This window comes from Gorilla gorilla, chromosome 20 (assembly GCF_029281585.2).
Source record: "Gorilla gorilla gorilla isolate KB3781 chromosome 20, NHGRI_mGorGor1-v2.1_pri, whole genome shotgun sequence".
Taxonomy (NCBI): domain Eukaryota; kingdom Metazoa; phylum Chordata; class Mammalia; order Primates; family Hominidae; genus Gorilla; species Gorilla gorilla.
Window position 1 is genome coordinate 68,443,009 of NC_073244.2, and position 23,891 is coordinate 68,466,899.

The following is a 23,891-nucleotide window of genomic DNA, read 5'->3' on the forward strand; positions in this document are numbered from 1 at the left end:
CTCCTTCTCTCAGAAATGTCATTAATTCATAAGTTTGGTCACTTTATATAATCCCATCTTTCTCAAAGACTTTATTTTTTTTTAAATTCTTTTTTTTTTGTTTGAGTTTCTTCAAAAGACCAGACTTCAATTCTGAAATTCGTTCTTCTGCTTGCTCCAGTCTATTGATAAAGCTTTTAATTGTATTTTGAAATTCCTTAATTGAGCTTTTCAATACCAGAAGCTCTGACTGATTTCTTTTTGACATGTTTATCTCTTCCTTCATTTACTAGATTGCTGTAGAAATATTTGTGTTGATTTTGAACCTTGCCTTGGGTGTTGCTGAGCTTCCTTGCAATGCATGCTTTGAATTTTTTGAGAGCTTCTCTTAGTAAACAATAATAAAGTATATACCTAGTGACATTGGCCACAGCCATCTCTTATTCATGCATGCCATCTGCTGGTAGTATGCCAAACTGCACAATAGCTCAATATAAAGCCAGCCATGAGAAGTCCATAGGGCTATAAAAGCAAAGCCAAAAGATGGTACCAAACATACTGCATGCTCACACCTTCTAGGGAGACAGGGCAAAGGAAAAAGAAAAAAAAATATATATATATATATATATATATATATATATATAAGAATCTTGTCTGCATGAAAATAATTACAAAAATTAGGAATGCCAACATCTCCAGATGAGAAGAAGCCATTGTAAGATTTCTGGCATCATGAAAAATCTGAATGTTGTGACACCACTGAAAGATTACACTAGCTCTTCAGCAATGATCCCTAACCAAAATGGAAAATAAGACATTACAGATTTAAAAATTCAAAGCATGCATTCCAAGATGGACAAGTCTGGAATGGGCAGGCCCATGTACAGGCTTCCTGATAGCAGACACAAGCACCAGTGTCAACCATGTACCCAGAGGTGTGACTAGCCATGGAGATAGATAGGAAACCTCCTTGGCTCCAAGTTCTCTGCATAGAGTGGGGTGTTCTAGATGCCTGGAGGTCTGCCTGGGCTTGGACTATAGACCACCCCACTGCACCACAATCTCTGCAAAGAAAGGGTGGGGTGGTTCACAGACTGCCTATTTTATCACATCTCTACCATTTGGTGATGATCTGATCTTGCACAAATTATTTTATTATTATTTTTAAATTTTTTATTTTGTTCACTTTTCCAATGTGATGTATCAGTTACATTGACATAACCATTTATTTTTATTTTTTTATTTCTGTGGGTACATAGTAGGTGTATATGTTTATGGGTTACATGAAATATTTTGATATAAGCATGCAGTGCATAATAATCACATCAGGATAAATGGGGTATCCATCACCCCAAGAATTTATTTTTTGTGTTACAAACACAAATATAGAGCTCCCAGAGGAATGGGCAGAATTCCGTCTTTGCTATTTCTCAGCCTTCACTGGTGATACCTGCAGGTACTGGAAAATCTGAGATGACTAGGGACTGGAGAGGACTCCCAGCAAACCACAGCAGCCCTATAGAAAAGTGGCCAAATTATTAAAAGAAAAAAATACTCATCCAAAGGTCAGCAACTTCAAATATTAAAGGTAGATAAGCCCACAAAGATGAGAAAAAAATCAGCACAAGAATGGTGAAAACACAAAAAGTCAGAGTGCCCTCTTTTCTCCAAATGACCACATCACCTCTCCAGCAAGGGTTTGAAACTGGGCTGAGATGGCTGAAATGACAGAAGTAGACTTCAGAATACGGATAAAAACAAACTTCACTGAGCTAAAGTATCATGTTTTAACCCAATGCAAGGAAGCTAAAAAGTCATGATAAAGCATTGCATGAGCTGACAGACAAAATAGCCAGTGTAGAGAAGAATGTAACCAGCCTGATAGAACTGAAAAACACAATAGAAGAATGTTAAAATGCAATCACAAGTATTAATAGCAGAATAGACCAAGCAGAGGAAAGAATCTCAGAGCTTGAAGACTGCCTTTCTGAAATAAGATAGGTAGACAAGGATAGAAAAAAAAAGAATGAAAAGGAATGACCAAACCTCCAAGAAATATGGGATTGTGTAAAGAGAACAAGTCTATGACTGGCTAGTGTACCCAAAAGAGATGGGGATAACGGAACCAATTTGGAAAACACATTTTAGGATATCATCCATGATAACTCCCCCAACCTAGCTAGCCAGGCCAACATTTCCATTTGCTTGGTAGATCTTCCTCCATCCCTTTATTTTGAGCCTATGTGTGTCTCTGCACGTGAGATGAGTTTCCTGAATACAGCACACTAATGGATCTTGACTATCCAATTTGCCAGTCTGTGTCTTTTAATTGGAGCATTTAGCCCATTTACATTTAAGGTTAATATTGTTATGTGTGAATTTGATCCTGTCATTATGATGTTAGCTGGTTATTTTGCTCATTAGTTGATGCAGTTTCTTCCTAGCCTTGATGGTCTTTACAATTTGGCTTGTTTTTGCAGTGGCTGCTACCAGTTGTTCCTTTCCATGTTTAGTGCTTCCTTCAGGAGCTCTTTTAGGGCAGGCCTGGTGGTGACAAAATCTCTCAGCATTTGCTTGTCTGTAAAGTATTTTATTTCTCTTTCACTTATGAAGCTTAATTTGGCTGGATATGAAATTCTGGGTTGAAAATTCTTTTCTTTAAGAATGTTGAATATTGGCCCCCACTCTCTTCTGGCTTGTAGAGTTTCTGCCGAGAGATCAGCTGTTAGTCTGATGGGCTTCCCTTTGTGGGTAACCCGACCTTTCTCTCTGGCTGCCCTTAACATTTTTTCCTTCATTTCAACTTTGGTTAATCTGACAATTATGTGTCTTGGAGTTGCTCTTCTCAAGGAGTATCTTTGTGGCATTCTCTGTATTTCCTGAATTTGAATGTTGGCTTGGCTTGCTAGATTGGGGAAGTTCTCCTGGATAATATCCTGCAGAGTGTTTTCCAACTTGGTTCCATTCTCCCCGTCACTTTCAGGTACACCAATCAGACGTAGATTTGGTCTTTTCAGATAGTCCCATATTTCTTGGGAGGCTTTGTTCATTTCTTTTTACTCTTTTTTCTCTGAACTTCTCTTCTCGCTTCATTTCATTAATTTCATCTTCCATTGCTGATACCCTTTCTTCCAGTTGATCGCATCAGCTACTGAGGCTTGTGCATTCGTCACGTAGTTCTCATGCCGTGGTTTTCAGCTCCATCAGGTCCTTTAAGGACTTCTCTGCATTGGTTATTCTAGATAGCCATTCGTCTAATTTTTTTTCAAGGTTTTTAACTTCTTTGCCATTGGTTCGAACTTCCTCCTTTAGCTTGGAGTAGTTTGATCTTCTGAAGCCTTCTTCTCTCAACTTGTCAAAGTCATTCTCCATCCAGCTTTGTTCCGTTGCTGGTGAGGAGCTGCATTCCTTTGGAGGAGGAGAGGCGCTCCGATTTTTAGAGTTTCTGGTTTTTCTGCTCTGTTTTTTCCCCATCTTTGTGGTTTTATCTACCTTTGGTCTTTGATGATGGTGACGTACAGATGGGTTTTTGGTGTGGATGTCCTTTCTGTTTGTTAGTTTTCCTTCTAACAGTCAGGACCCTCAGCTGCAGGTCTGTTGGAGTTTGCTGGTGGTCCACTCCAGACCCTGTTTGCCTGGGTATCAGCAGCGGTGGCTGCAGAACAGCGGATATTGGTGAACCGCAAATGCTGCTGCCTGATCATTCCTCTGGAAGTTTTGTCTCAGAGGAGTACCCAGCCGTGTGAGGTGTCAGTCTGCCCCTACTGGGGGGTGCCTCCCAGTTAGGCTACTCAGGGGTCAGGGACCCACTTGAGGAGGCAGTCTGCCTGTTCTCAGATCTCAAGCTGCGTGCTGGGAGAACCACTACTCTCTTCAAAGCTGTCAGACAGGGACATTTAAGTCTGCAGATGTTACTGCTGCCTTTTGTTTGTCTGTGCCCTGCCCCAACAGGTGGAGCCTACAGAGGCAGGCAGGCCTCCTTGAGCTGTGGTGGGCTCCACCCAGTTCGAGCTTCCTGGCCACTTTATTTACCTACTCAAGCCCCGGCAATGGCGGGCGCCCCTCCCCCAGCCTCGCTGCTGCCTTGCAGTTTGATCTCAGACTGCTGTGCTAGCAATGAGCGAGGCTCTGTGGGTGTAGGACCCTCCAAGCCATGTGTGGGATATAATCTCCTGGTGTGCCGTTTGTTAAGCCCATTGGAAAAGTGCAGTATTAGGGTGGGAGTGACCCAATTTTCCAGATGCCATCTGTCACCCCTTTCTCTGACTAGGAAAGGGAATTCCCTGACCCCTTGTGCTTCCCAGGTGAGGCGATGCCTCGCCCTGCTTCAGCTCATGCACAGTGCACTGCACCCACTGTCCTGCACCCACTGTCCGGCACTCCCCAGTGAGATGAACCCAGTACCTCAGTTGGAAATGCAGAAATCACCTGTCTTCTGTGTCACTCATGCTGGGAGCTGTAGACTGGAGCTGTTCCTATTCAGCCATCTTGGCTCCACCCGCCCTGTACTTTCATTTATAACTTGCTTGTTTTACTTAACAATGCCTCCTGGAAATTATTCCTTAACAGGAGTGAAGTTTATCTAGTTCTGTGTGTGTGCGTATGCAGGTACATGTTGCTTTACATCCTGGTCAATATTTAGTGATTACAGATTTGTAAGTTTTTCTTTTATTCTGCAAAGTAATATGCTATTTCGTGGCTTTTTAATTTGCATTTTTGATTACTAGTTAGGCTTAGCATCTTCTTTTTTAAAACTGAAGACTAGTGAAAGTTGAATCCTGGAAGAGGGGAGAGTATAACAAGATAAATCTGTTACTGTGAAAAATTAATTGTGACAACTCAATACCTTCCAATGAGCCCAGAATCTTCTTATTCACTGGATATTCAGGTTTGCTTCTGTAAGTAACTTGCCAATATCTCATTTTTTTTTGAAACAAGTTGTTTAATATTTATTGATTTTTCAGGAGCACTTTACACAATTAGCTTACAAATTCTCTACCACTAATAAGCATTATAGGCCCTCCTCTTAATCTAAATATAGTATAGTCCTTCTGTTTATGGTTTCTCAGCTTCTTCTTTAGGCATTGAAGACTGTTCCTTTCTGGGTGAAGGAGAATCATGTAGCAATTGGGAGCAAGATGCATCCATGTAACCCAGTGCTGGAGGTCAAGATGGAGACAATCTCCACAGCCACCATGGCCTTTCCCTGAGTGCTACTATAACTCAGGAGGAAAGCCACCCAGATACTGCAGAACACCAACATGCTGAAGGTGAGACATTTGGTTTCATTGAAGATGTCAGGTGGGTTACTTTCCAGGAAGACTACAGCAAAGGTCCCCAGAACCAAGAAGCCCAAATAGCTCAAGACACAGTAGAAAACAGTGATAGAGCCTCCATTACACTGGATGATGATTATACCAGGACTATGGGTCTTTGTCTAGGGAGGAAGGAGATGTTTCCAACTAGATTCCAGAGATGGTCACTTGGATGAGGGGGCAAAGGTGACAACAGAATGAGATTTTAGGGTACCCAACAGGACCTTGGTCCTGGCTGGCCTTGTAGCTTGCCCATCCTGCTAGCTGGCCTTGTAGCTTGGAAGGCCATGACCACAGTGAAAGTTTTGGCTGAAGCAGAAGACACAGCCACTGTGAACTGAACTGAAAAGGTGGCCTGTTCCCAGGGTTCAAAGCATATATGGAAGGAGAAAGCTTAACAGTGACGTAATGTATTTGGAGTGCAAAAATGCCCGCAGGGAATTCATTCTAAATGGGGAGAAATACAGAACAGGCCTTAGGAACAATGTGACCTGGGCATTGTCATCTTTTCATTATAACTAATTACAGACTGCACTGGATTTGTGAGACATATGACAGCAAACCTTTTCTGTAAAGGGTAATAAATATTTACAGTTTGCAAACCAGAAGGTGTCTGTGGCAACTATTCAAGTCTTCTCTTGCAGATTGAAAGCCACTGTAAGCAATATGCAAAGGAGCAGTTGTAGCCATATTTAGCAATATGCAAAGGAGCAGCTGTAGCCATATTTAGCAATATGTGAAGGAGCGGCTGTAGCCGCATTTAGCAATATGTGAAGGAGCGGCTGTAGCCGCATTTAGCAATATGTGAAGGAGCGGCTGTAGCCGCATTTAGCAATATGTGAAGGAGCGGTTGTAGCCGCATTTAGCAATATGTGAAGGAGCGGTTGTAGCCGCATTTAGCAATATGTGAAGGAGCGGTTGTAGCCGCATTTAGCAATATGTGAAGGAGCGGTTGTAGCCGCATTTAGCAATATGTGAAGGAGCGGTTGTAGCCGCATTTAGCAATATGTGAAGGAGCGGTTGTAGCCGCATTTAGCAATATGTGAAGGAGCGGTTGTAGCCGCATTTAGCAATATGTGAAGGAGCGGTTGTAGCCGCATTTAGCAATATGTGAAGGAGCGGTTGTAGCCGCATTTAGCAATATGTGAAGGAGCGGTTGTAGCCGCATTTAGCAATATGTGAAGGAGCGGCTGTAGCCGTATTTAGCAATATGTGAAGGAGCGGTTGTAGCCGTATTTAGCAATATGTAAAGGAGGAATTGTAGCCATATTTAGCCTGTGGGCCATGGTTTGCCTGCCCTTGCTCTAGATGACTTAGAGAACTCAACACCTGCCCACACTGACCCTTCCAATCTGTTCCTGGGGATTGTCTGATACTACTGTCTTGGGGAAAGTCTGAGCATTTTTCCCCTCCTCCATCCAAACCCAAAATGGACAGAGAAAACTCACTATGTGCAAAATGGAAATCCAAATGGAAATTGGATTCCATTTGGATTTCCATTTTGCTATGGAGACTCATGCAACCTGTTTTGTGGCCAATTGGACCTAGAAGGATGGTGTTCTCTCAGAATTTGCAGGATAAAGTTACCCAAAGAGTAAACATGAGTTGAATGTCAACTTTCAGAAGGAATTGTTTGAAAGCCCTCCTATCATCTTTCTGTCAGCAAAATGTCTCTCAAGGCAGTGCCTGCATTCAAAGTAGCAGTGGAGCCAGCAGGGCAGCTCTCACTGCAGACGGAATGAGAAAACTGGAGGAAGCAGAGTTCTAAGGTTAGATTGTTGGATCTCCAGGAGAACGAAGTTCAAAACCACTTTTCCTTTTCACAATTCTCTTGATTCTTCTCTTAGTATGAGTCAGGGTAGCAGATCACATCAATTTCATGAAAGGAATACTAATGATAATAATTTAGGATATTTTTGGCTACAGCTAGAGAAATCTCAAACAAACAAGCTTAATCAGGAAAGCTTTTGACACATAGTTGGAAATGGAGGTACTTATGTGTTTCTGAAATCCTGTTTTTATTGGCTTCTCATTGGCTTTTTCATGGTGGCAAAATTATACTTAGCTGTTAGAGCCTTCATATCCATGAACTACAATTTCTGTGGAATAAGAAGGAGATATACTGGAACTGAAGCTTTTGGTAACCTTGAATTTTCATTTTGGCAGGCAAACCAAAGAGAAGAAAGACTTTGTGCTTGAGAGTTGAAAATGAGACCACCTTTCCACGTCAATTCAGGTCTCTTAAAGTCTTCCCTTGCAGGAGAAGAGGGAAGTGAAAAGAAATCTTCTTGCGAACAGGGTCTGTTGTGGACCTCCAGCAAACTCCAACAGATTAATTCATTGACAGAATGGGATTGTCTTGTGAAAGGGAAATATCTTGGATCCCTTCAAGCTGGGAACCCCTCAGGGCAAATCTGCCTACTTCTGTCAATTCATCAATCTCATTCTCCATCCAGTTTTGTGCCCTTGCTGGAGAGGAGTTGCCATCATTTGTCATACACAAGTATCAATAGCCAAATTGATCACGCAAAAGAAACGATATCAGAGATTGAAGATCAACTTACTAAAATAAGGCATGAAGAAAATATTAGAGAAAAAAGAATGAAAAGGAACTAACAAAGCCTCCAAGAAATATGAGACTATGTGAAAAGACCAAACTACAGTTGATTGGTGTACCTGAAAGTGACAGGGAGAATGGAACCAAGTTGGAAAACACATTTCAGGATATTATCCAGGAGAACTTCCCCAACCTAGCAAGACAGGCCAACATTCAAATTCAGGTAATACAGAGAACACCACTAAGATACTCCTCGAGAAGAGCAACCCCAAGGCAAATAATTGTCAGATTCTCCAAGGTTGAAATATATGCAATATATTCAATATAAGCTCTCAGTATTTAAGATTTAGTAGGGCTTGGTGTCATTTTTAGACCCAGGAGTCAAGGCCCTGTAACTCAATGTCACAAGGACTTTAAAAGCACATACAGGAAGATAACAAATGTAATAACCTTCATTAAAAATTTTTTTAACCTCAGTTTTTTCTAAGCAATAAAACATAAAATCTTCTAGGCAGGTTACCAAAAGGCAAAAAAAAAAAAAAAAAAAAAAACCCTCTGCAGTGCACAGAATATTATGTTCAAAGGAAACATTTCCTTTAGACCTTTGAGGAAACACTGTTAGCATCAGGCAACAACAACAACAAAAAACTGGAACCCAAGGAAAACAAACTTATATGACCTGAAAATGAGTTGAAAGAGAGTGTTACTATTTTGTGCCTTTTAAAAAGGGAGAGAAAACCAAAACCAGTGAGATGCAATAAAAGTTGAATTTTGGGTTAAAAATTAAAAAATAAAATCTCTTATAATTTATTGAGTAAATCAACCCCTTAAGAAAATTTCATTGTTCTAACCAATTCTTTAGTGTATAAGTGTTTTCTTACATCAAACCCAATCTACAGAAACACTATTATCATTTCTCTTTATAGACAACTTGATCATATAAAAGTTTTTGTTTTGCTTGTTTAATAATCTTCTTATAGTGACTTATACAGACCATTCATGACATGCTTGGATTTTCTGGTTTGTTCTAAATATCACTTTTTCTTAAACAACTAGTCATTTTATTCTAGGACTAAATTTACCATACAAGATTCTTTCTCATATAAAATTATTTCTCTTTAAGCTGTCTTACAAAAAAAAAACCTCTTTCTTTTTTTGGGGGGATGCCCTTAAATAAATATTTTATTTTGTTTATATCATTGTACATACTAGTACCCTTAGTTTAGTAAAAGAAAACTACCACATGATCTTTATTTTTAAATTCTTGGGTTAAGCTCTGGAGAATTTTCATAGGCAAATTCTGTGTGGGCTGGAACAGTAAGCACTCCAGTAAAATCTATCTCCAGGAAGAATGGACCACCCACTTTATCAGCCAAGGTGAATGCTATAGAAGAGATCTTGTCAAGCAGAAGCTGACTCTGAACATCCTGTACTCTTCCTTGATTAGGGAAAAAAAAATTTGGAAAAAGGGATCTTGACCTCCTGCCAGTAGGAGTCCCCACGGGTGAACATTAAGTAACTATACATCTGTTTTTCCTCTGGATTATATCTGTGTCCTCCCTGATATTCATCATCCAAGGCCAACCATCCCCACATACATGGAGATACAGAGTACTGAACTGGGACCAATCATAAGACATCTTCCTCTCAAAAGCACCCCCTGGAATCCTGGATATCATTGCACAGTACCCACTTCAGGTAGTCTCCCCATCCTGAGGCACCTCAGAGCTCAGAGTTCCATATAGCAGTGCACTTTGGTTATTCTTGCCCATTTTCAAAAATACTTCACTTCTGCCTCCAATCATCTTTTCGGAAGTCACTATCTACTTATCCAAGTCTTCTTTCCCCCAGAACTGTCAACCTTGGCTTGTTCCAGCAAGACCTCATGCAGAGGGCAGCCTTTGGGTCCTATCCAATGATCCACAATTTCATCCTTCAAATGCCTAAAATGGTCCTTTATTTCATCTCTAATTGCTTTATTGAAACTAACTTCAGGTTTCTCCTCAGGAGAAGTTATATCCAAAGCAACTTCTTTCTGGTGATGTCCTTGGCAACCCCCTTCAGTATTCCTCTGTGAGGAGGCTTTGCCAGGAGAAGCCACTGGTTTCTGAAGACTATTGGAGTGGTGTGCAAAGTGAATACCCAAAAATGAATGCAAGGCAGCAGCTGTCTTAGAGCATTTTCTGAGAATATAAGTGCCATGCAGCAATTTGTGAACCAAAGCCATGGTACGAAAAAATCAAAATGTAAGTTTCTTCCTGGGCTACCAAGGGCTACCAAGAAGCTTCAGCAAATAGCCCAATTCTGCCAAATGCCAGAAGCTGCTCTAAGTGTATTTTCATTGACGGCTCACAACAACCCTGAGAGAGGTACTATTATCATTTCAATTATAGAGATGAGGAAATGGATGTTCCAAGACTAATTTACAGAAGGTCACACAGGTAGTGAGTAGCAAAACTCTTCTGCCTCGGGGTTTGCCTCCGGCACTCACTGCCTGACTTCCACAGGCTGGACGTTCCCCACGCTGGAGAGAAAAACCTCTTTATTTCTTTAACTTTCTTTACATCTCTCTTATTTCCTGGTTCCTTTTACCTTGTTTTATATAAAACCTTTACATAAGCTTTGAATTAGACAAAAGAGTGTATACCTTTTTAAAAAGCACACACCTGTTTTTAGAAATAATGTTTTCCTACAATATATTTTGTTGAAAAATACCCAAATAATAAAATATCTATTATTTAATAGTAATTTAGATTTTAAATTATGACAATTTTATCTACAAGTATTCATCCCATTACATTTACCTAATTATCTTATGTTAATCACTTACCTACATTGTTGATGAAACTGTGATAGGCATCATTTAAAATTATGAAACCACCATAACTGAGACAATAACAAAGATCTGACCTAACTGACTCCATCTTGATTCTAACCTCCACACTGTCCTTGTTCATTCCTGGGCATAGGCCAAACAAACTTTGGGAGGAACTCACTTTATATTTAGCTTTGAAACAAAGATGATAACAGTCCTTTCCCAAAACCAACTTCCTTACCGCCTGTGGACTAGACCACCTAAAGCCACAAGATTAGAAGTTACGGTAATGTTACTAAATTCAAGATGGAGCTATTTTTATTAAACCAATATCAATGTCTTATTTATTAAAGATTACACAAGCAAAGGTCATTCTGTTTTGGCTGTGTTTATGCTTTTGCAACCCCTATGTCAAGTTTTGACACCTTATAGTATTTGGCAGGGATAAGTATGAAATTGTTTGATTCATAAATGCAAACAAAGGGCCAGGCATGGTGGCTCACACCTGTAATCCCAGCACTTTGGGAGGCCAAGGTGGGCGGATCACAAGGTCAGGAGATAGAGACCATCCTGGCTAACACGGAGAAACCCCGTCTCCATTAAAAAAAAGATACAAAAAATTAGCCAGGTGTGTTGGCAGGCACCTGTAGTCCCAGCTACTCGGGAGGCTGAGGCAGGAGAATGGTGTGAACCCAGGAGGCGGAGCTTGCACTGAGCAGAGAACACGCCACTACAAATCCAGCCTGGGAAACAGAGCGAGACTACATCTCAAAAAAAAAAAAAAAATGCAAACAAAAATGTATGCTGGCAATTCTTAAGACATTTCTAATATTACTTTAATAATTTTAAAGCTAGCTTATTTATTAAAGATTTTACTTAAGTCACATAAACTTGAAAAAGCATTTGAGTAGTCTTTTCTTTTTCTGATAATTTGATGTACATTTTTTAAGCCAATTAATCAGAGTTCTTTTATATATTTTCATTAGTGAAACATTGTTTACATAACACATAAATACACAAGATATATTAGACATGCAGAAAGAAGTACATCTTCACCAATTCACAAAAACCTTCTTTTTTGCTATCATGGATTTTCAGATTCTTGGTAACCTGTTTCACAACCCTAGGCAGTTGTCAGTGAAATAGCCTTAAATTTGCATATTAAAGGAAACAACTCAGGTGAAAATCAAATAGAAAAATTTGCATTATAAAGTATGGAAAGAAAGAGTCTGGTGTGCTAGAAGGAGATTAAAGAGGGATGCCAAATCAAACATAAAATTACAAAAATTTATCATAGGATGGTATAAGGAGACCAATTTTATTTAGATAGGGATTATCCTTTAACTGGCTCTCTGAGCTCTGGGCAGAAACCCACACTGAATGGTGGGTTTCCAAAAAGGGAGAATTATGAGGCTAGACCATGTGATGTTTTTACAGTGCACTTAGAAAAAAAATTTTGTAAACAATGACATTTCTAACTGTCTAAACTATACACTTCTTTAAAACCCAAAGAGTAGACTTTGTTGTGATAACTATTTTAGTCAATAAATCAGGTAACACAATACAAAAGCAAGCAGTTTAAGAGCTGAGATGAACTTTTCTGTTTACACTCTTGGGGTTTGATAAGGAAAAACAGGTGTCTCCCCCAAGGGAGTTGCACCTTCTCCATTTTCTTTAAGGAACCTCAGACTATTATAAACTATGTCATGTTCCTCATGCAGCAGAGGGTGCAAGAGAAAGGAGAGACAGCAGAAGTAAAAGAAGAAAACAGAAGTCAGTCAGCTGAGAAGAAAAAACCTTTGCTCAATAAAAAAAAAAAAAAAAGGTAGAGTTGATAAAACCCAATGGGGAAAAAAAGCAAAACAGCAACAAAAACAGAAACAAACAACAACAACAAAAAACATTTAAGCAAAACAAATGATCACACAACTTATATGATTATGGAGTGCTCTGATGGTAACAAGAAATTAAGACCAGCTGGTTGCTACTCTTCTCTTTGGCCAAGACAATCCCCAACTCAGTTACTTATCTAGGGATGATGGGTCACAGGTTGAAGCCTGCTCTCTACCATTAGGGGAGCAGGGCAAAAAACCTCATCTTTCCTGTTGGAGGCAAGCTCAAACTCCATAAAGGAGTTGCCTGAAGGAAAACCTGGCCTTTTTTGTGTTAGAAGCAAGTAAAACTCTAGAAAAAAAAAAAAAGAAAAAAAAACCCACAAAAACCAGAGTTGTACAGCAAAATAAACTTTAGATATCAACGGAATTTTGGGTCCTAATGGTACCCCATTAACTCAGGGGGATAAGTGGAAGACAAAGCACTTTGTAATATGCATTTTAGAAAACCAAGGCCAACCTCTCAATTACTCTTTTTTTTTTTGAGACGGAGTCTCGCTCTGTCGCCCAGGCTGGAGTGCCGTGGTGCCATCTCGGCTCACTGCAAGCTCCACCTCCTGGGTTCACGCCATTCTCCTGCCTCAGCCTCCCAAGTAGCTGGGACTACAGGCACCTGCTACCATGCCCGGCCAATTTTTTGTATTTTTAGTAGAGACGGGGTTTCACCGCGTTAGCCAGGGTGGTCTCGATCCCTTGACCTCGTTATCTGCCTGCCTCGGCCTACCAAAGTGCTGGGATTACAGGCGTGAGCCACTGCGCCCGGCCTCAATTATTCTTGTTGTAACCGAGCAAGTTACAGAGAAACACCATACGCTGAGATGAATTCAGGAGTCCTTTATTAGCCAGAGACCGAGAGACGGCTAGTGCTCAAGATTCTCTCGGCCCTGAAGAAGGGGTTAGATTTTCTTTTACACTTTGGTTTAGAAAGGGGAGTGGGGGGAGTCTAGTTAAAACAATCTTACAGAAATAAAGCAGGCAAAAAGTAAAAAGGATAAATCGTTACAGGAAAGCAAACGGTTCCAGGTGCAGGGGCTTTAAATCCATCACAAGGTGATAGACGCGGGGCTTTGGGTGTTATCAACTGGACACAAACGCGGGGGGCTCTGGGTGCTATCAACTGGGCAAATTCCTAGGAACTGTGGATATAGCTTGCTACAGTATCTTATCAGTTAATTGCACTCTTGGATGTGCTGGGAGTCAGCTTGCACAAGTTAAGTCCTTGAGGAAGAGGGTGGGTAAGGGGCTGTATGTGAAGGAGCCAAGATGGAGTCTGTCTGGCTCTCTCAGCTAAGGGAGAGTCAATTCAGGTTAAAACAAGGTATCATACTCTAAACTGTCTATAATGGACCAAAAGCCAGATAAGACTCCTGTAGCCTTTATGGAAAGGCTAAGAGAGGCACTAATAGAGTACACCTCCTTATCCCCTAATTCAGTTGAGGAACAGCTCATCCTGAAGGGCAAGTTTATTACACAAGGCAGCTCCTGATAGTAGAAGGAAACTACAAAGGCAAGGTACAGGACCAGACGGCACCTTAGAGAGCCTCCTGAAAGTGGCCACTTCGGTCTTTAATAATATGGACCAGGAGAAGGATGCCTAAAAGAAAGAGAGCAAGCTCGGGAGAAGGACAGAGGCTCTAGCAGCAGCTTTGCAGGCTTGCAACATCCAGAATCCCCAAGGTGCATCTGCTAGTTGCTATTGATGTGGCAGGCCAGGGCATTTTAAGGATTGCCCAGGCAGCAAGACAAAGCAACCTCGACCCTGTCCAGCCTGTGGCAAAAACCACTGGAGATGGAATTGCCCCCAGAGGCAGAGGTCACTGGGTTCAGGACCAGTTTCACAGACGGTCCAGCAGGACTGATGGGTCCCGGGACTCAAATCTCAGCTCCAGCGGTTCAAACTGCCATTATAGCACAGGAGCTCCGGATGATTCTGGAAATTAAAGGAAGGAAAGTAAACCTCCTTCCAAACACTAGAGCTAGTCTCTCTCTGTCTTCTCCTCTCTAATCCAGATCTCCCCTCTCCCCAGAGCATGACCGTAAGGGGCATCTCAGGAAAAAGGCTAATCCAATCTTTTTCTCAACCTTAGTGGACACACGCTTGCAAGCCATTGTCATGATAGCTCTACTAGTCAGAAAAGCCTCCAAGTTAACCCTAGGAAATAATTTAACTGTTTACAGCCCACATAATGTAGCAGAATCACGGTCCTCTAGGGGGAGCTCTTAGCTGACAGCCGGTAAAGCAAGATGTACATAAGGCAGGATAAGCAGTAGTCACTCTCCCCAGGCACAAACGCTCAATTAACTGAGCTAATGGCTCTTACAAGAGCACCTAAATTAAGCAAGGGAAAGGCAGCTAACATTTACACTAACTCCAAGTATGCTTTCATAGCTCTCCATGCTCATGCTGGGGCCATTTAAAAGGAAACACATTTTCTTACCACTAATGGATCTCCTATAAAATATCACCAGGAAATTAGCAGGTTATTATCCTCAGTTTTTCTTCCACAAAAAAATAGCAAGGATGCATTTTAAGGAACATTAAAAGGAAACAAGGTAGCCGAAGGAAATAAATTAGCTGATCAGGCAGCTAAGTCAAAGGCATGAAAGCTTCAAGGTATTAACACACTTCAAGCCCCTTCTAATCTAAAAAGACTCTGTAAGAGAAATTAAACCTCAGTATTCCCCTACAAAAATAGAATAGACTACTTCTCTAGGGCATACTTTTCAGCCCTCAGGATGGCTACAGTCAGGATGGCAAACTCTATTTGCCAGCCTCCAGCCAATGAAAAGTTCTTAAAATCCTTCACCAAGCTTTTCACTTGGGAAAGGATAAAACTTATCCATGTGCTCAGAAATTGTTTTCAGGCAGGAAACCTCTAAATTGGTTAAGCATGTAACCTCTCTAGCTCACTTCCAGCAGGAACCACCTCTATTTAACCCAAGAAATTTGGTATTAGTAAAACTCTCACCTCTGTCACCTTCCCTAAGCCAAGCTAGGAAGGGCCCTACACTGTTGTTCTCTCAACCCCCTTGGGCAGTAAAAGTTACAGGAATCAACTTGTGAATACATCACGATCAAGCCAAAGCTTGCAAAGCTGAGGAAGCAACCCCTGACAGTCCAGAGGAATGTCCTCAATATCAGTGTGAAGAAATAGAAGATCTTGGCCGGGCGCGGTGGCTCACGCCTGTAATCCCAGCACTTTGGGAGGCTGAGGCGGGCGGATTACGAGGTCAGGAGATCGAGACCAGCGTGGCTAACATGGTGAAACCCTGTTTCTACTAAAAATACAAAAACTAATTCAAATTAGCCGGGTGCGGTGGTGGGCGCCTGTAGTCCCAGCTACTCAGGAGGCTGAGGCAGGAGAATCGCTTGAACCCGGGAGGCGGAGGTTGCAGTGAGCCAAGATCACACCACTGCACTCCAGCCTGGGCGACAGAACAAAACTCCGTCTCACAAAAAAAAAAAAAAAAAAAAAAGTAGAAGATCTTAAACTGAAAATCATAAAAGATAAGTAACCGAGTGAGGGCTACGCATCTTACTCAGTCCCACTCCTACCTTATCAAATACTTCTTATTATTTCTAAACTTTCCTCTCAAAGTTCACTGCCAAATATTAGAACTTCTTTTTAATGCATATTTGCAGAGAGATTTAATTACTCATAGAATCATATTTGTAACTTTGTAAATCCCCAAAGGGACACGTTATGTCTTGGCAAGTAAAGTTTTAAATGAAAATTATTTACTATGCCACTCTTGTGAAAATTGTTCTAGTCGAGCTACTGTTTGCAATAGAACTAAACACTGTGGCACTCACAATGTGGAATTCTGGTTGTAAAATTCTAATTGCTGTAATATTTTGCCTGATTATCATCCTTATAACAGGATTAATAATTGCAGGAAAAATTTAGTCAAGGTTGTTTTGCTTATAGCAGGACTAATAGTTATGGATAAGAAGCATGAAAGTTATACTATCACTAAGTTTGAAAAGACTTTTTACTAAAGGTTGGTAATATAATACACACTATGAAAAGGTTATAAAGGAAGAGATTTTATATACGGAAGGATTTTGTATGGTAAATTCTCGTACTAAAGGGAAATAACTGGTTGTTTAAAGAAAGGATGTTTAGGACAAATCAAAAAGTTTAAAGGTGTTGTAAGAAGGTATATAAAAGTCATAAAAGAATTTAATAATTAAAGGAAAGGAATTGTCAAAATTAACGCTAAAGTTATTTTAGCCACCCAATAATGTATTTCTCCCAATCATATTGCAAGTTGTAAAAATGGCCTAGGCCTAAAGTTATTCTCTAACGGCAGATTAAGGGGGAAATGTCCCCTTTTCTCTAGGAAAAAGTTACCGCTATATTAACGTTTCTGGTAATGTACACCGACATCTAGTGGAGGCAAGCCAGTATTGCAATCCATTGGTGTAACTAAAAGGTGTCAAACTCTACTGTCAGTTATGGTCTAATAGGGCCCCCCACTAACGGTGGTAATTTTAATAATTGTATCCTAACCCTACATTTTAAATCTTCTTGTAAAATTTATATTTTTCACCTTAAATCAAATAAAGTTTAATATTTTAATATTTTATTAAATAATGTTTTATTTAATAAAACATTAAATAAAGTTTAATAGAAGCAATTACACTTTAAATGGTGCTGTGAGCAGAGCCACACACAGACATGCCATTCTTCTGAGAACCTTAGATCAACCACAGGAGAAGGCCCAATTGCTGTCCCCCGCCACCACACGCCCCTTTTCAGCAGACAGTAGCCAGAAAGAATCATCATCTAACACCCCCTAACAGCAGTTAGGTTTACTTCTCTTTGAGGGGGGGATATTACAGGAGTTATTAAGAAATCATTTTAGGCATACAGTAAGGGTAAAGGTTCTTGGTGAAAATTTTCCTGTAATAAGAAATGACCCCCAAGCAATCTCTTTTCTAACCAAAAAGGCGGCTTCAAGGGCTGGGCTGACAAGCTTTGATATGCAAATGCTGGCCACTAGAAACTGGGTCCACTCAACATGGTGATTCCCACCGTCTTCTCCTTGTTACCACCTGTGCAAAGTGTGAAGGCCACCTCCAAGTAACACCATGTGTTCAAACCATCACGGCAACCCACATTTGCATATTAAAAGGCTATGGTGGGAGGGCCTGGTTTCTCCCAGGCTACATGAATAACACACCTGGTCAAGCCAATCCTTTGGGCCCTATGCAAACCAGATACCGCCTCCTCCAGCCTCCCGATATAAGGGACTGTCTTTCTGTTGCACGCAGGGTCTATCTCTGTTCCTTTCCCATGTCTCAGTATGGGGGAGCTGTTCTCTTCTTTCTTCCTTCTTACTTGCCTATTAAACTTTTCACTCCTTAAAACTACTCCACATGTGTCCATGTCGTTAATCCTATCAGCACCAGACCAAAAAGCCTGGTAATCGTCCAGTCATCGGAGCTGTATCAAAATGAACTTGGGCTGCTCTGTCCCAATCTCTCCATCCTTTGCATCTTAACCTGTCGCAGAACAAGAAAAGTGGTACCTCTAAGATTGCACAGGTGCAGCGAATACGAACCTGGGAAGGCTGTGGTGTTTTTTTTAGATGGCTGGTGAATCTATCTGGATTGAAGGGATTCCTTTTCCCAGCAATAATTTTACAGACCTGAGACGTTTGCAAGATGAAGTTGTGTTGCGGGATGAAGATGTCATTACACTTTCTTACCCAAAGTCAGGTAAGGAAGTGGGACCTGAAACTCAGGAAGGGATGGGGTGAAGATACTGATGGAGTGCCTTCTTCATGCCCTGCGCTTGGGTATGCTTTGGTGGATAGTGTGGGGTTTTTTTGTTTGTTCGTTTGTTTGTTTTGAGACGGAGTCTCGCTCCGTCACCCAGGCTGGAGTGCAGTGGCACGATCTCAGCTCACTGCAAGCTCCGCCTCCCGGATTCACACCATTCTCCTGCCTCAGCCTCCCAAGTAGCTGGGACTACAGGCGCCGATAGTGTGGTGTTTTAACAAAGCTTCTACTCAGAGAGACGGATTAAACCAGACAATTAAACATAATGCAAATGAATGTGATTACTGGGGCATTGTAGAGACAGAGAGAGACATGAGATCCCACAGAAGCTACGGCAGATTTAAGTGATCATGCAGGATGGTTAGAAGGGACTGATTATTGAATTTCGGTGAAAAAATAAACATTTATCCTTAGATGCTGAGCGTGAATGTGAGACTGTTAGATGTAAAAGAAAAAATATTCTGACACTTGGGTAAATGGTGAGGAAGAATATTCAAGACAATTGCAACAGGGGAGAGAGACCCAACTCAACTCTAAATATAGCAATGATAGTTGGTTTTTTGTAGACAATTATCAAAGTAAGGCGGTCAGTGGGTGGGAAATTACAAAGAGCAACTTGATTAGGTATCAGGAGCAGAATCCTTGCTAAAGGCAGGCCAAAGATTTAGACATTGAGAGTGGAACATGGGAAATCTGATCAGGTATCAAGGATGGGGGGATTCTCATTACCCTTGTTGAAACTGGGTGCAACACAGTTTCAACACAGATGTCCAAAGTCCAGGCCTAGTCAGGAAGAGGGCTCAGGGAAGCCTAAGTCAAGTCTGGTCGAGGAGAAGGTATTTGCCAGATGGCAGTGTTTCGATCTATTACACTACAGATATTGTGGGCCACATAATACATTTTCAGAGGGAAGAGGGCTGTCCTGTGCATTGTAGGATGTTTAGCTGCATCCCTGGCCCCTGCCCACTGGAGTCAGTAGCATACTCAAGTGTGATAACTCAAAATGTCTGCAGTCACTGTTAATTTTCCCTTGAGGTGGGCACAGTTTACCCCAGCTGAGAACCATATATTAGGCATGGATGAGGAAGAAGGCACATACATATGCCTGAGGTTTCAGGCAAAGAATAGTAGACATGTGTTGGTGTCATGCATTGAGGCAGAGATCGCTGGTGGAGAAGCACATACAGGGAAGCTGGAATTATCGAGTGTAATGGATACTACAGTGTAACTAGAGAAAGAATATGAGAGGTGGGAAAATGGGAGTGAAAATATTGTAATATTTAGCAAGTGCATGTGTGCAGTGGTTCAATGGTCTATTCTGTGTATTAAGACTATTTGGTGCCATTGTTTTACTGGGCTGAGCTTATTTCACTTAACATAATTTCTTCCAGTTCCCTCCATGTTGGCTGCACATGACAGTTTTGCTCTTTTTAAAATGATATTGAGGCTGGGCGCGGTGGCTCACGCCTGTAATCCCAGCATTTTGGGAGGCCAAGGCAGGCGAATCAGGAGGTCAGGAGATCGAGACCATCCTGGCTAACGCCGTGAAACCCCGTCTCTACTAAAAAAAATACAAAAAATTAGCTGCGCGTGGTGGTGGGCACCTGTAGTCCCAGCTACTCGGAAGGCTGAGGCAGGAGAATGGCGTGAACCCGGGAGGCAGAGCTTGCAGTGAGCCGAGATAGTGCCACTGCACTCCAGCCTGGGTGACAGAGCGAGACTCTGTCTCAAAAAATAAAAATAAAATAAAAAAATAAAAAATAAATAAAATGATATTGAGCAGTGGGAGCAAGAATATTAGGGCATCCAACAGCCCAAAGGTGGAAGCAGACCACGTGTCCATCGAAGGATGAACAGATAAACAGAATGTGCTCTATACAAACAATGGAATATTAGTCGCCCTTAAAAGAGAGGAAGTTCTAATACATGGTACCACATGGATGGACCTTGAGGGCACTATACTAAGTAAAAGTCAGGCATGAAAGGATAAATACTGTGTGATCCAGTCATAGGAGGTACCTGGTATATAAATATTTATAGAGAAGGAAAGTAGTGTGGTGGTTGCAAGGAGCTGATGGGAAGAGAATAAAAAGAGTTGCTTTTTAATGTTTACGGAGTTTCAATTTTGCAAAGAGAAAAACATTCTGGAGATGGATGGTGGTGATGGTTGCATGATAATGTGCATATTTACTGAACTGGACACTTACAAATGGTTAAGCCAGTCAATTGTTTGTTTGTATTTTACCACAATTTAACATTTTAAAAGTTGTTTTTTTAAAAGAGTATTATGACAAAACAGGGTAAAGATGGCCACATAAACGTGAAAGGAACAGAGTACCTCTAGAATAAAGCATCAGTTGAATGCACTTAAGACTAAGATGAGGAATGAAAACACCAGTTGGATAGATGGGCAGGGGCATTATTGCTGAAATAACACAGTGTCTTTAAGATGTAGTGGTGGGGTCAATGTCACATTGAAGTAGGTGACACCTTCTTCTTTTTTATTCAGGAACCGTTTGGATAGTGGAAATCATCAGTCTGATCCACTCCAAGGGAGATCCTAGTTGGGTCCAATCTGTTGTTCCCTGGGATTGTTCACCATGGATAGAAGTTAAACGTAAGAAAGCAGGTTTAGAGAGTCAACACCTCCCACCTTCCCATTCAGCTCTTCCCCAAGTCATCCTTGAATTCCAAGGTCAAGGTGAGTTAATAATGGAATGTCAGTGTGGACCACTTTCTGACGGCTGAATGACTGTGTTTTAGGGACAGAGTTAAAATGCGATTCCCTAAACTATGCATATTAGAAAATCTTGTTCCAATCTACTGTGTCATATACAAGACAATGTTTCTGGTATTTCCCCAGGAAATCCTCAGCCTTCAATTAAGTAAATCCTGGCTACATCCCCAAAACTGAGGACCCCAACATTAATATGCTCATGTGGAAAGCATCTTAGCTGTAAACCAGCACCTGAATTTCAGAGGAAATGTGGGTGTGACACTGATATTTGAAACCCAACGTGGTTTTTCTATTGAGGATAGTAATCATGATGTGGGGCATTTTGTTCCCAATTGACAGCTCCATGGGTCTCCCATACATAATTTCAGAAGCTCCACATGAAGCCTCTAGCATTGAGTAACCCTGGGCAGTAAGTGTGAACTTTTTCTCATGATAGATTATTGCTTAAATCAAAACTTACCAAAACTATCAAAATTGTATAAAACTGCCTCCAAATGTCTCAGGTGATGTGGTAGTAACAGTATTATCAAAATATTCTAATATTACAGTGTCACAATGTATTAATACTGTGCTGTATTTCTATTTGCTTATTTACTGTCAGGTTCGTTTATTTTACTGTATACTCCATGATTTTGAAGATCATGTCAATTTTTTTCCCAATTTTTACTGTTTTACACTGACTTAGCTGATGCTTAAAACATTGTAGAGATACAAGAAAATACTGGAAAAACTAAATTAAAAAATAAAGTAACAACAATAGCCCAAGACCAAGCTCTGTAAAACAATTATGACTGTAAAACAATTATGATAAAATGATTTATAACAGAAAATTCCAACTTGAACTTTGGCTCCAGACTGTGTTTATTGGCAAATAGTGCAAGATGTTTGAAGCGCAGTTTGTGTGTGTTTAAACTGGCAGTACTGATCCTTCCATGTATTTGTTCCTGATTATTTATTAACTTAGAATATGCATCCATTCTTTATTCCTTCATATGTTTACGTATTAAGCACCTACTATGGGTCAAGGTTTGAATCAGGATTGGGAAGAAGGTAATGATTATGATGACCTCAAGTCACAACCTAAAGAAATTTACAGATTAGTATTTGGGAAGACAAAGAACAGACATACTCTTATTTTCTGTGGTGCCAATATTATTTACTGACATCCTCATTAATACCAGATACCAGTGTGTAGTTGGTGAAAAACATCTACTTTAAGATATGCAATAAATAGATGAAAGGATGAGACAGGGAGAAAAATGTAGGGAAAGTACCACATTGTCCCCGAAGGTAAATGCAGGGTTTGCTGATGGAGTTATGCGGATGGAGGATTTGGTAACTGTCTTGTAGCGGGACAATCAGAGATGGGAAAGACTGAACAGAGTTCAGGAGAGCCTTTATTAAGGTGATCACCTGGCTCAGTAGGACTAGCATCCAGGAAAGTCTGAGCCCCGAACAAAGAGAGCAGCCACCTTTTAAACAGTCAGTGGTGGGAATTACGTGATGCAGGAAGCGTACTTACAGAAGCGAGAAGAAAGGCAGTTGTTACTCCACGTCTTACATCCTTGGGAATACATGGTTGTGTAATATATACTTATCAATCTTATGACCTTGCAGCTGTGCTGGGGAGGTAAGCAAGAATTCACAGAGCTCTAAGGAATGTGAAACTGGGGAGTATAGATAAGGCTCATGGAGCACAGAAGGAGCACAGGCTGTTAATATCCTTCTCTAACTTCTACTACGGGGTGGGGACGGGGGCGCTACCTTATACTAAGCCCTGAGGGGAAAGTTAATTTTCTGGCTTCACATATTGTAAAATTCATTAATTTCCTCTTCAGTCTCAGTGAGGAGAAAACCAAGAGTGTATAACTGATTCCATTTACCCCATATCCTTCTTTGCGCAATTCTTATAATTTTTACTTTTGCCTGCAGTATAAAAACTGCCTGTGGGGTTATTGTTCTTTAAAGAGTCGGTAGTGTTTTAAAGCAATTCCATCAGGAAAGAAAATGTTGTCTTTTATATATACTCCTTTACTGCTTCTCAGGTTCATCCCTGGACCTGCACTATGATTCCTGAAGACTGAAGGAGTTCCTTTAGAACCGGTTGTCATGTAGGTTGTAGGCAATAAAAATTCTCATAGCTTGGCATGTTTCTAAGATTACCTTGATTTTTATCCTCATATTTAAAGGATATTTTCATAGGATATAGCATTAAGTATTTTTTATTCTTCAGCAATTTAAAGACAATTTTCCATTTGTGTTAGGCCTCCATTTTTTGGATGAGAAGTCAGGGGGCCTTCTTCTCCTCTTTCTCCACTGTCTGTGACGTGTCTGTTTTTGTCTGGCTACATTCAGTGACTCAGCTGGATGCCAAGGGTGTTAAGGAACTGTTCATAGTCACTGCTGTGTGTTAACAAGTTTGGAGAGTGAGGAATAATAAAACATATCACTGCTATTTGGTAAATGTCTGGTGATCTTGCCTCATGCATGCGAAGCCCAGCCCTCAGCCATAAGTGTACAGAGACCCCTGACACAGACTTTATCATTACATAATACTTACACATATTTTGTTGGTACATGCAGTATTTTGATACATGCATACAATGTATACTAATAAACCAGGGCAACTGGGACTCCCTCACCCCAAACCTTCACCCATCTTTATGTTGGGAACATTCCAATTCCTCTTCCCCAGCAACTATACCACAAAATATTGTTAGCTATAGTTCTACTGTACTGTCAAATACTAGATCTTAATCCTTCTGTCCACATGAAAAAAAATCAAATTCAAATTGAAGGACATTTGAT

At 40.7% G+C, this 23,891-nt stretch overlaps 1 protein-coding gene and 1 pseudogene across 1 annotated transcript in view; both read right to left on the reverse strand.

Moving 5' to 3' along the window:
* The window catches only part of LOC134757705 (vomeronasal type-2 receptor 26-like), a 51,265-nt gene that overhangs the window by 16,676 nt on the left and 10,698 nt on the right, over positions 1-23,891 (reverse strand).
* LOC101124101 (complex I intermediate-associated protein 30, mitochondrial-like) lies at positions 8,642-10,528 on the reverse strand (annotated as a pseudogene).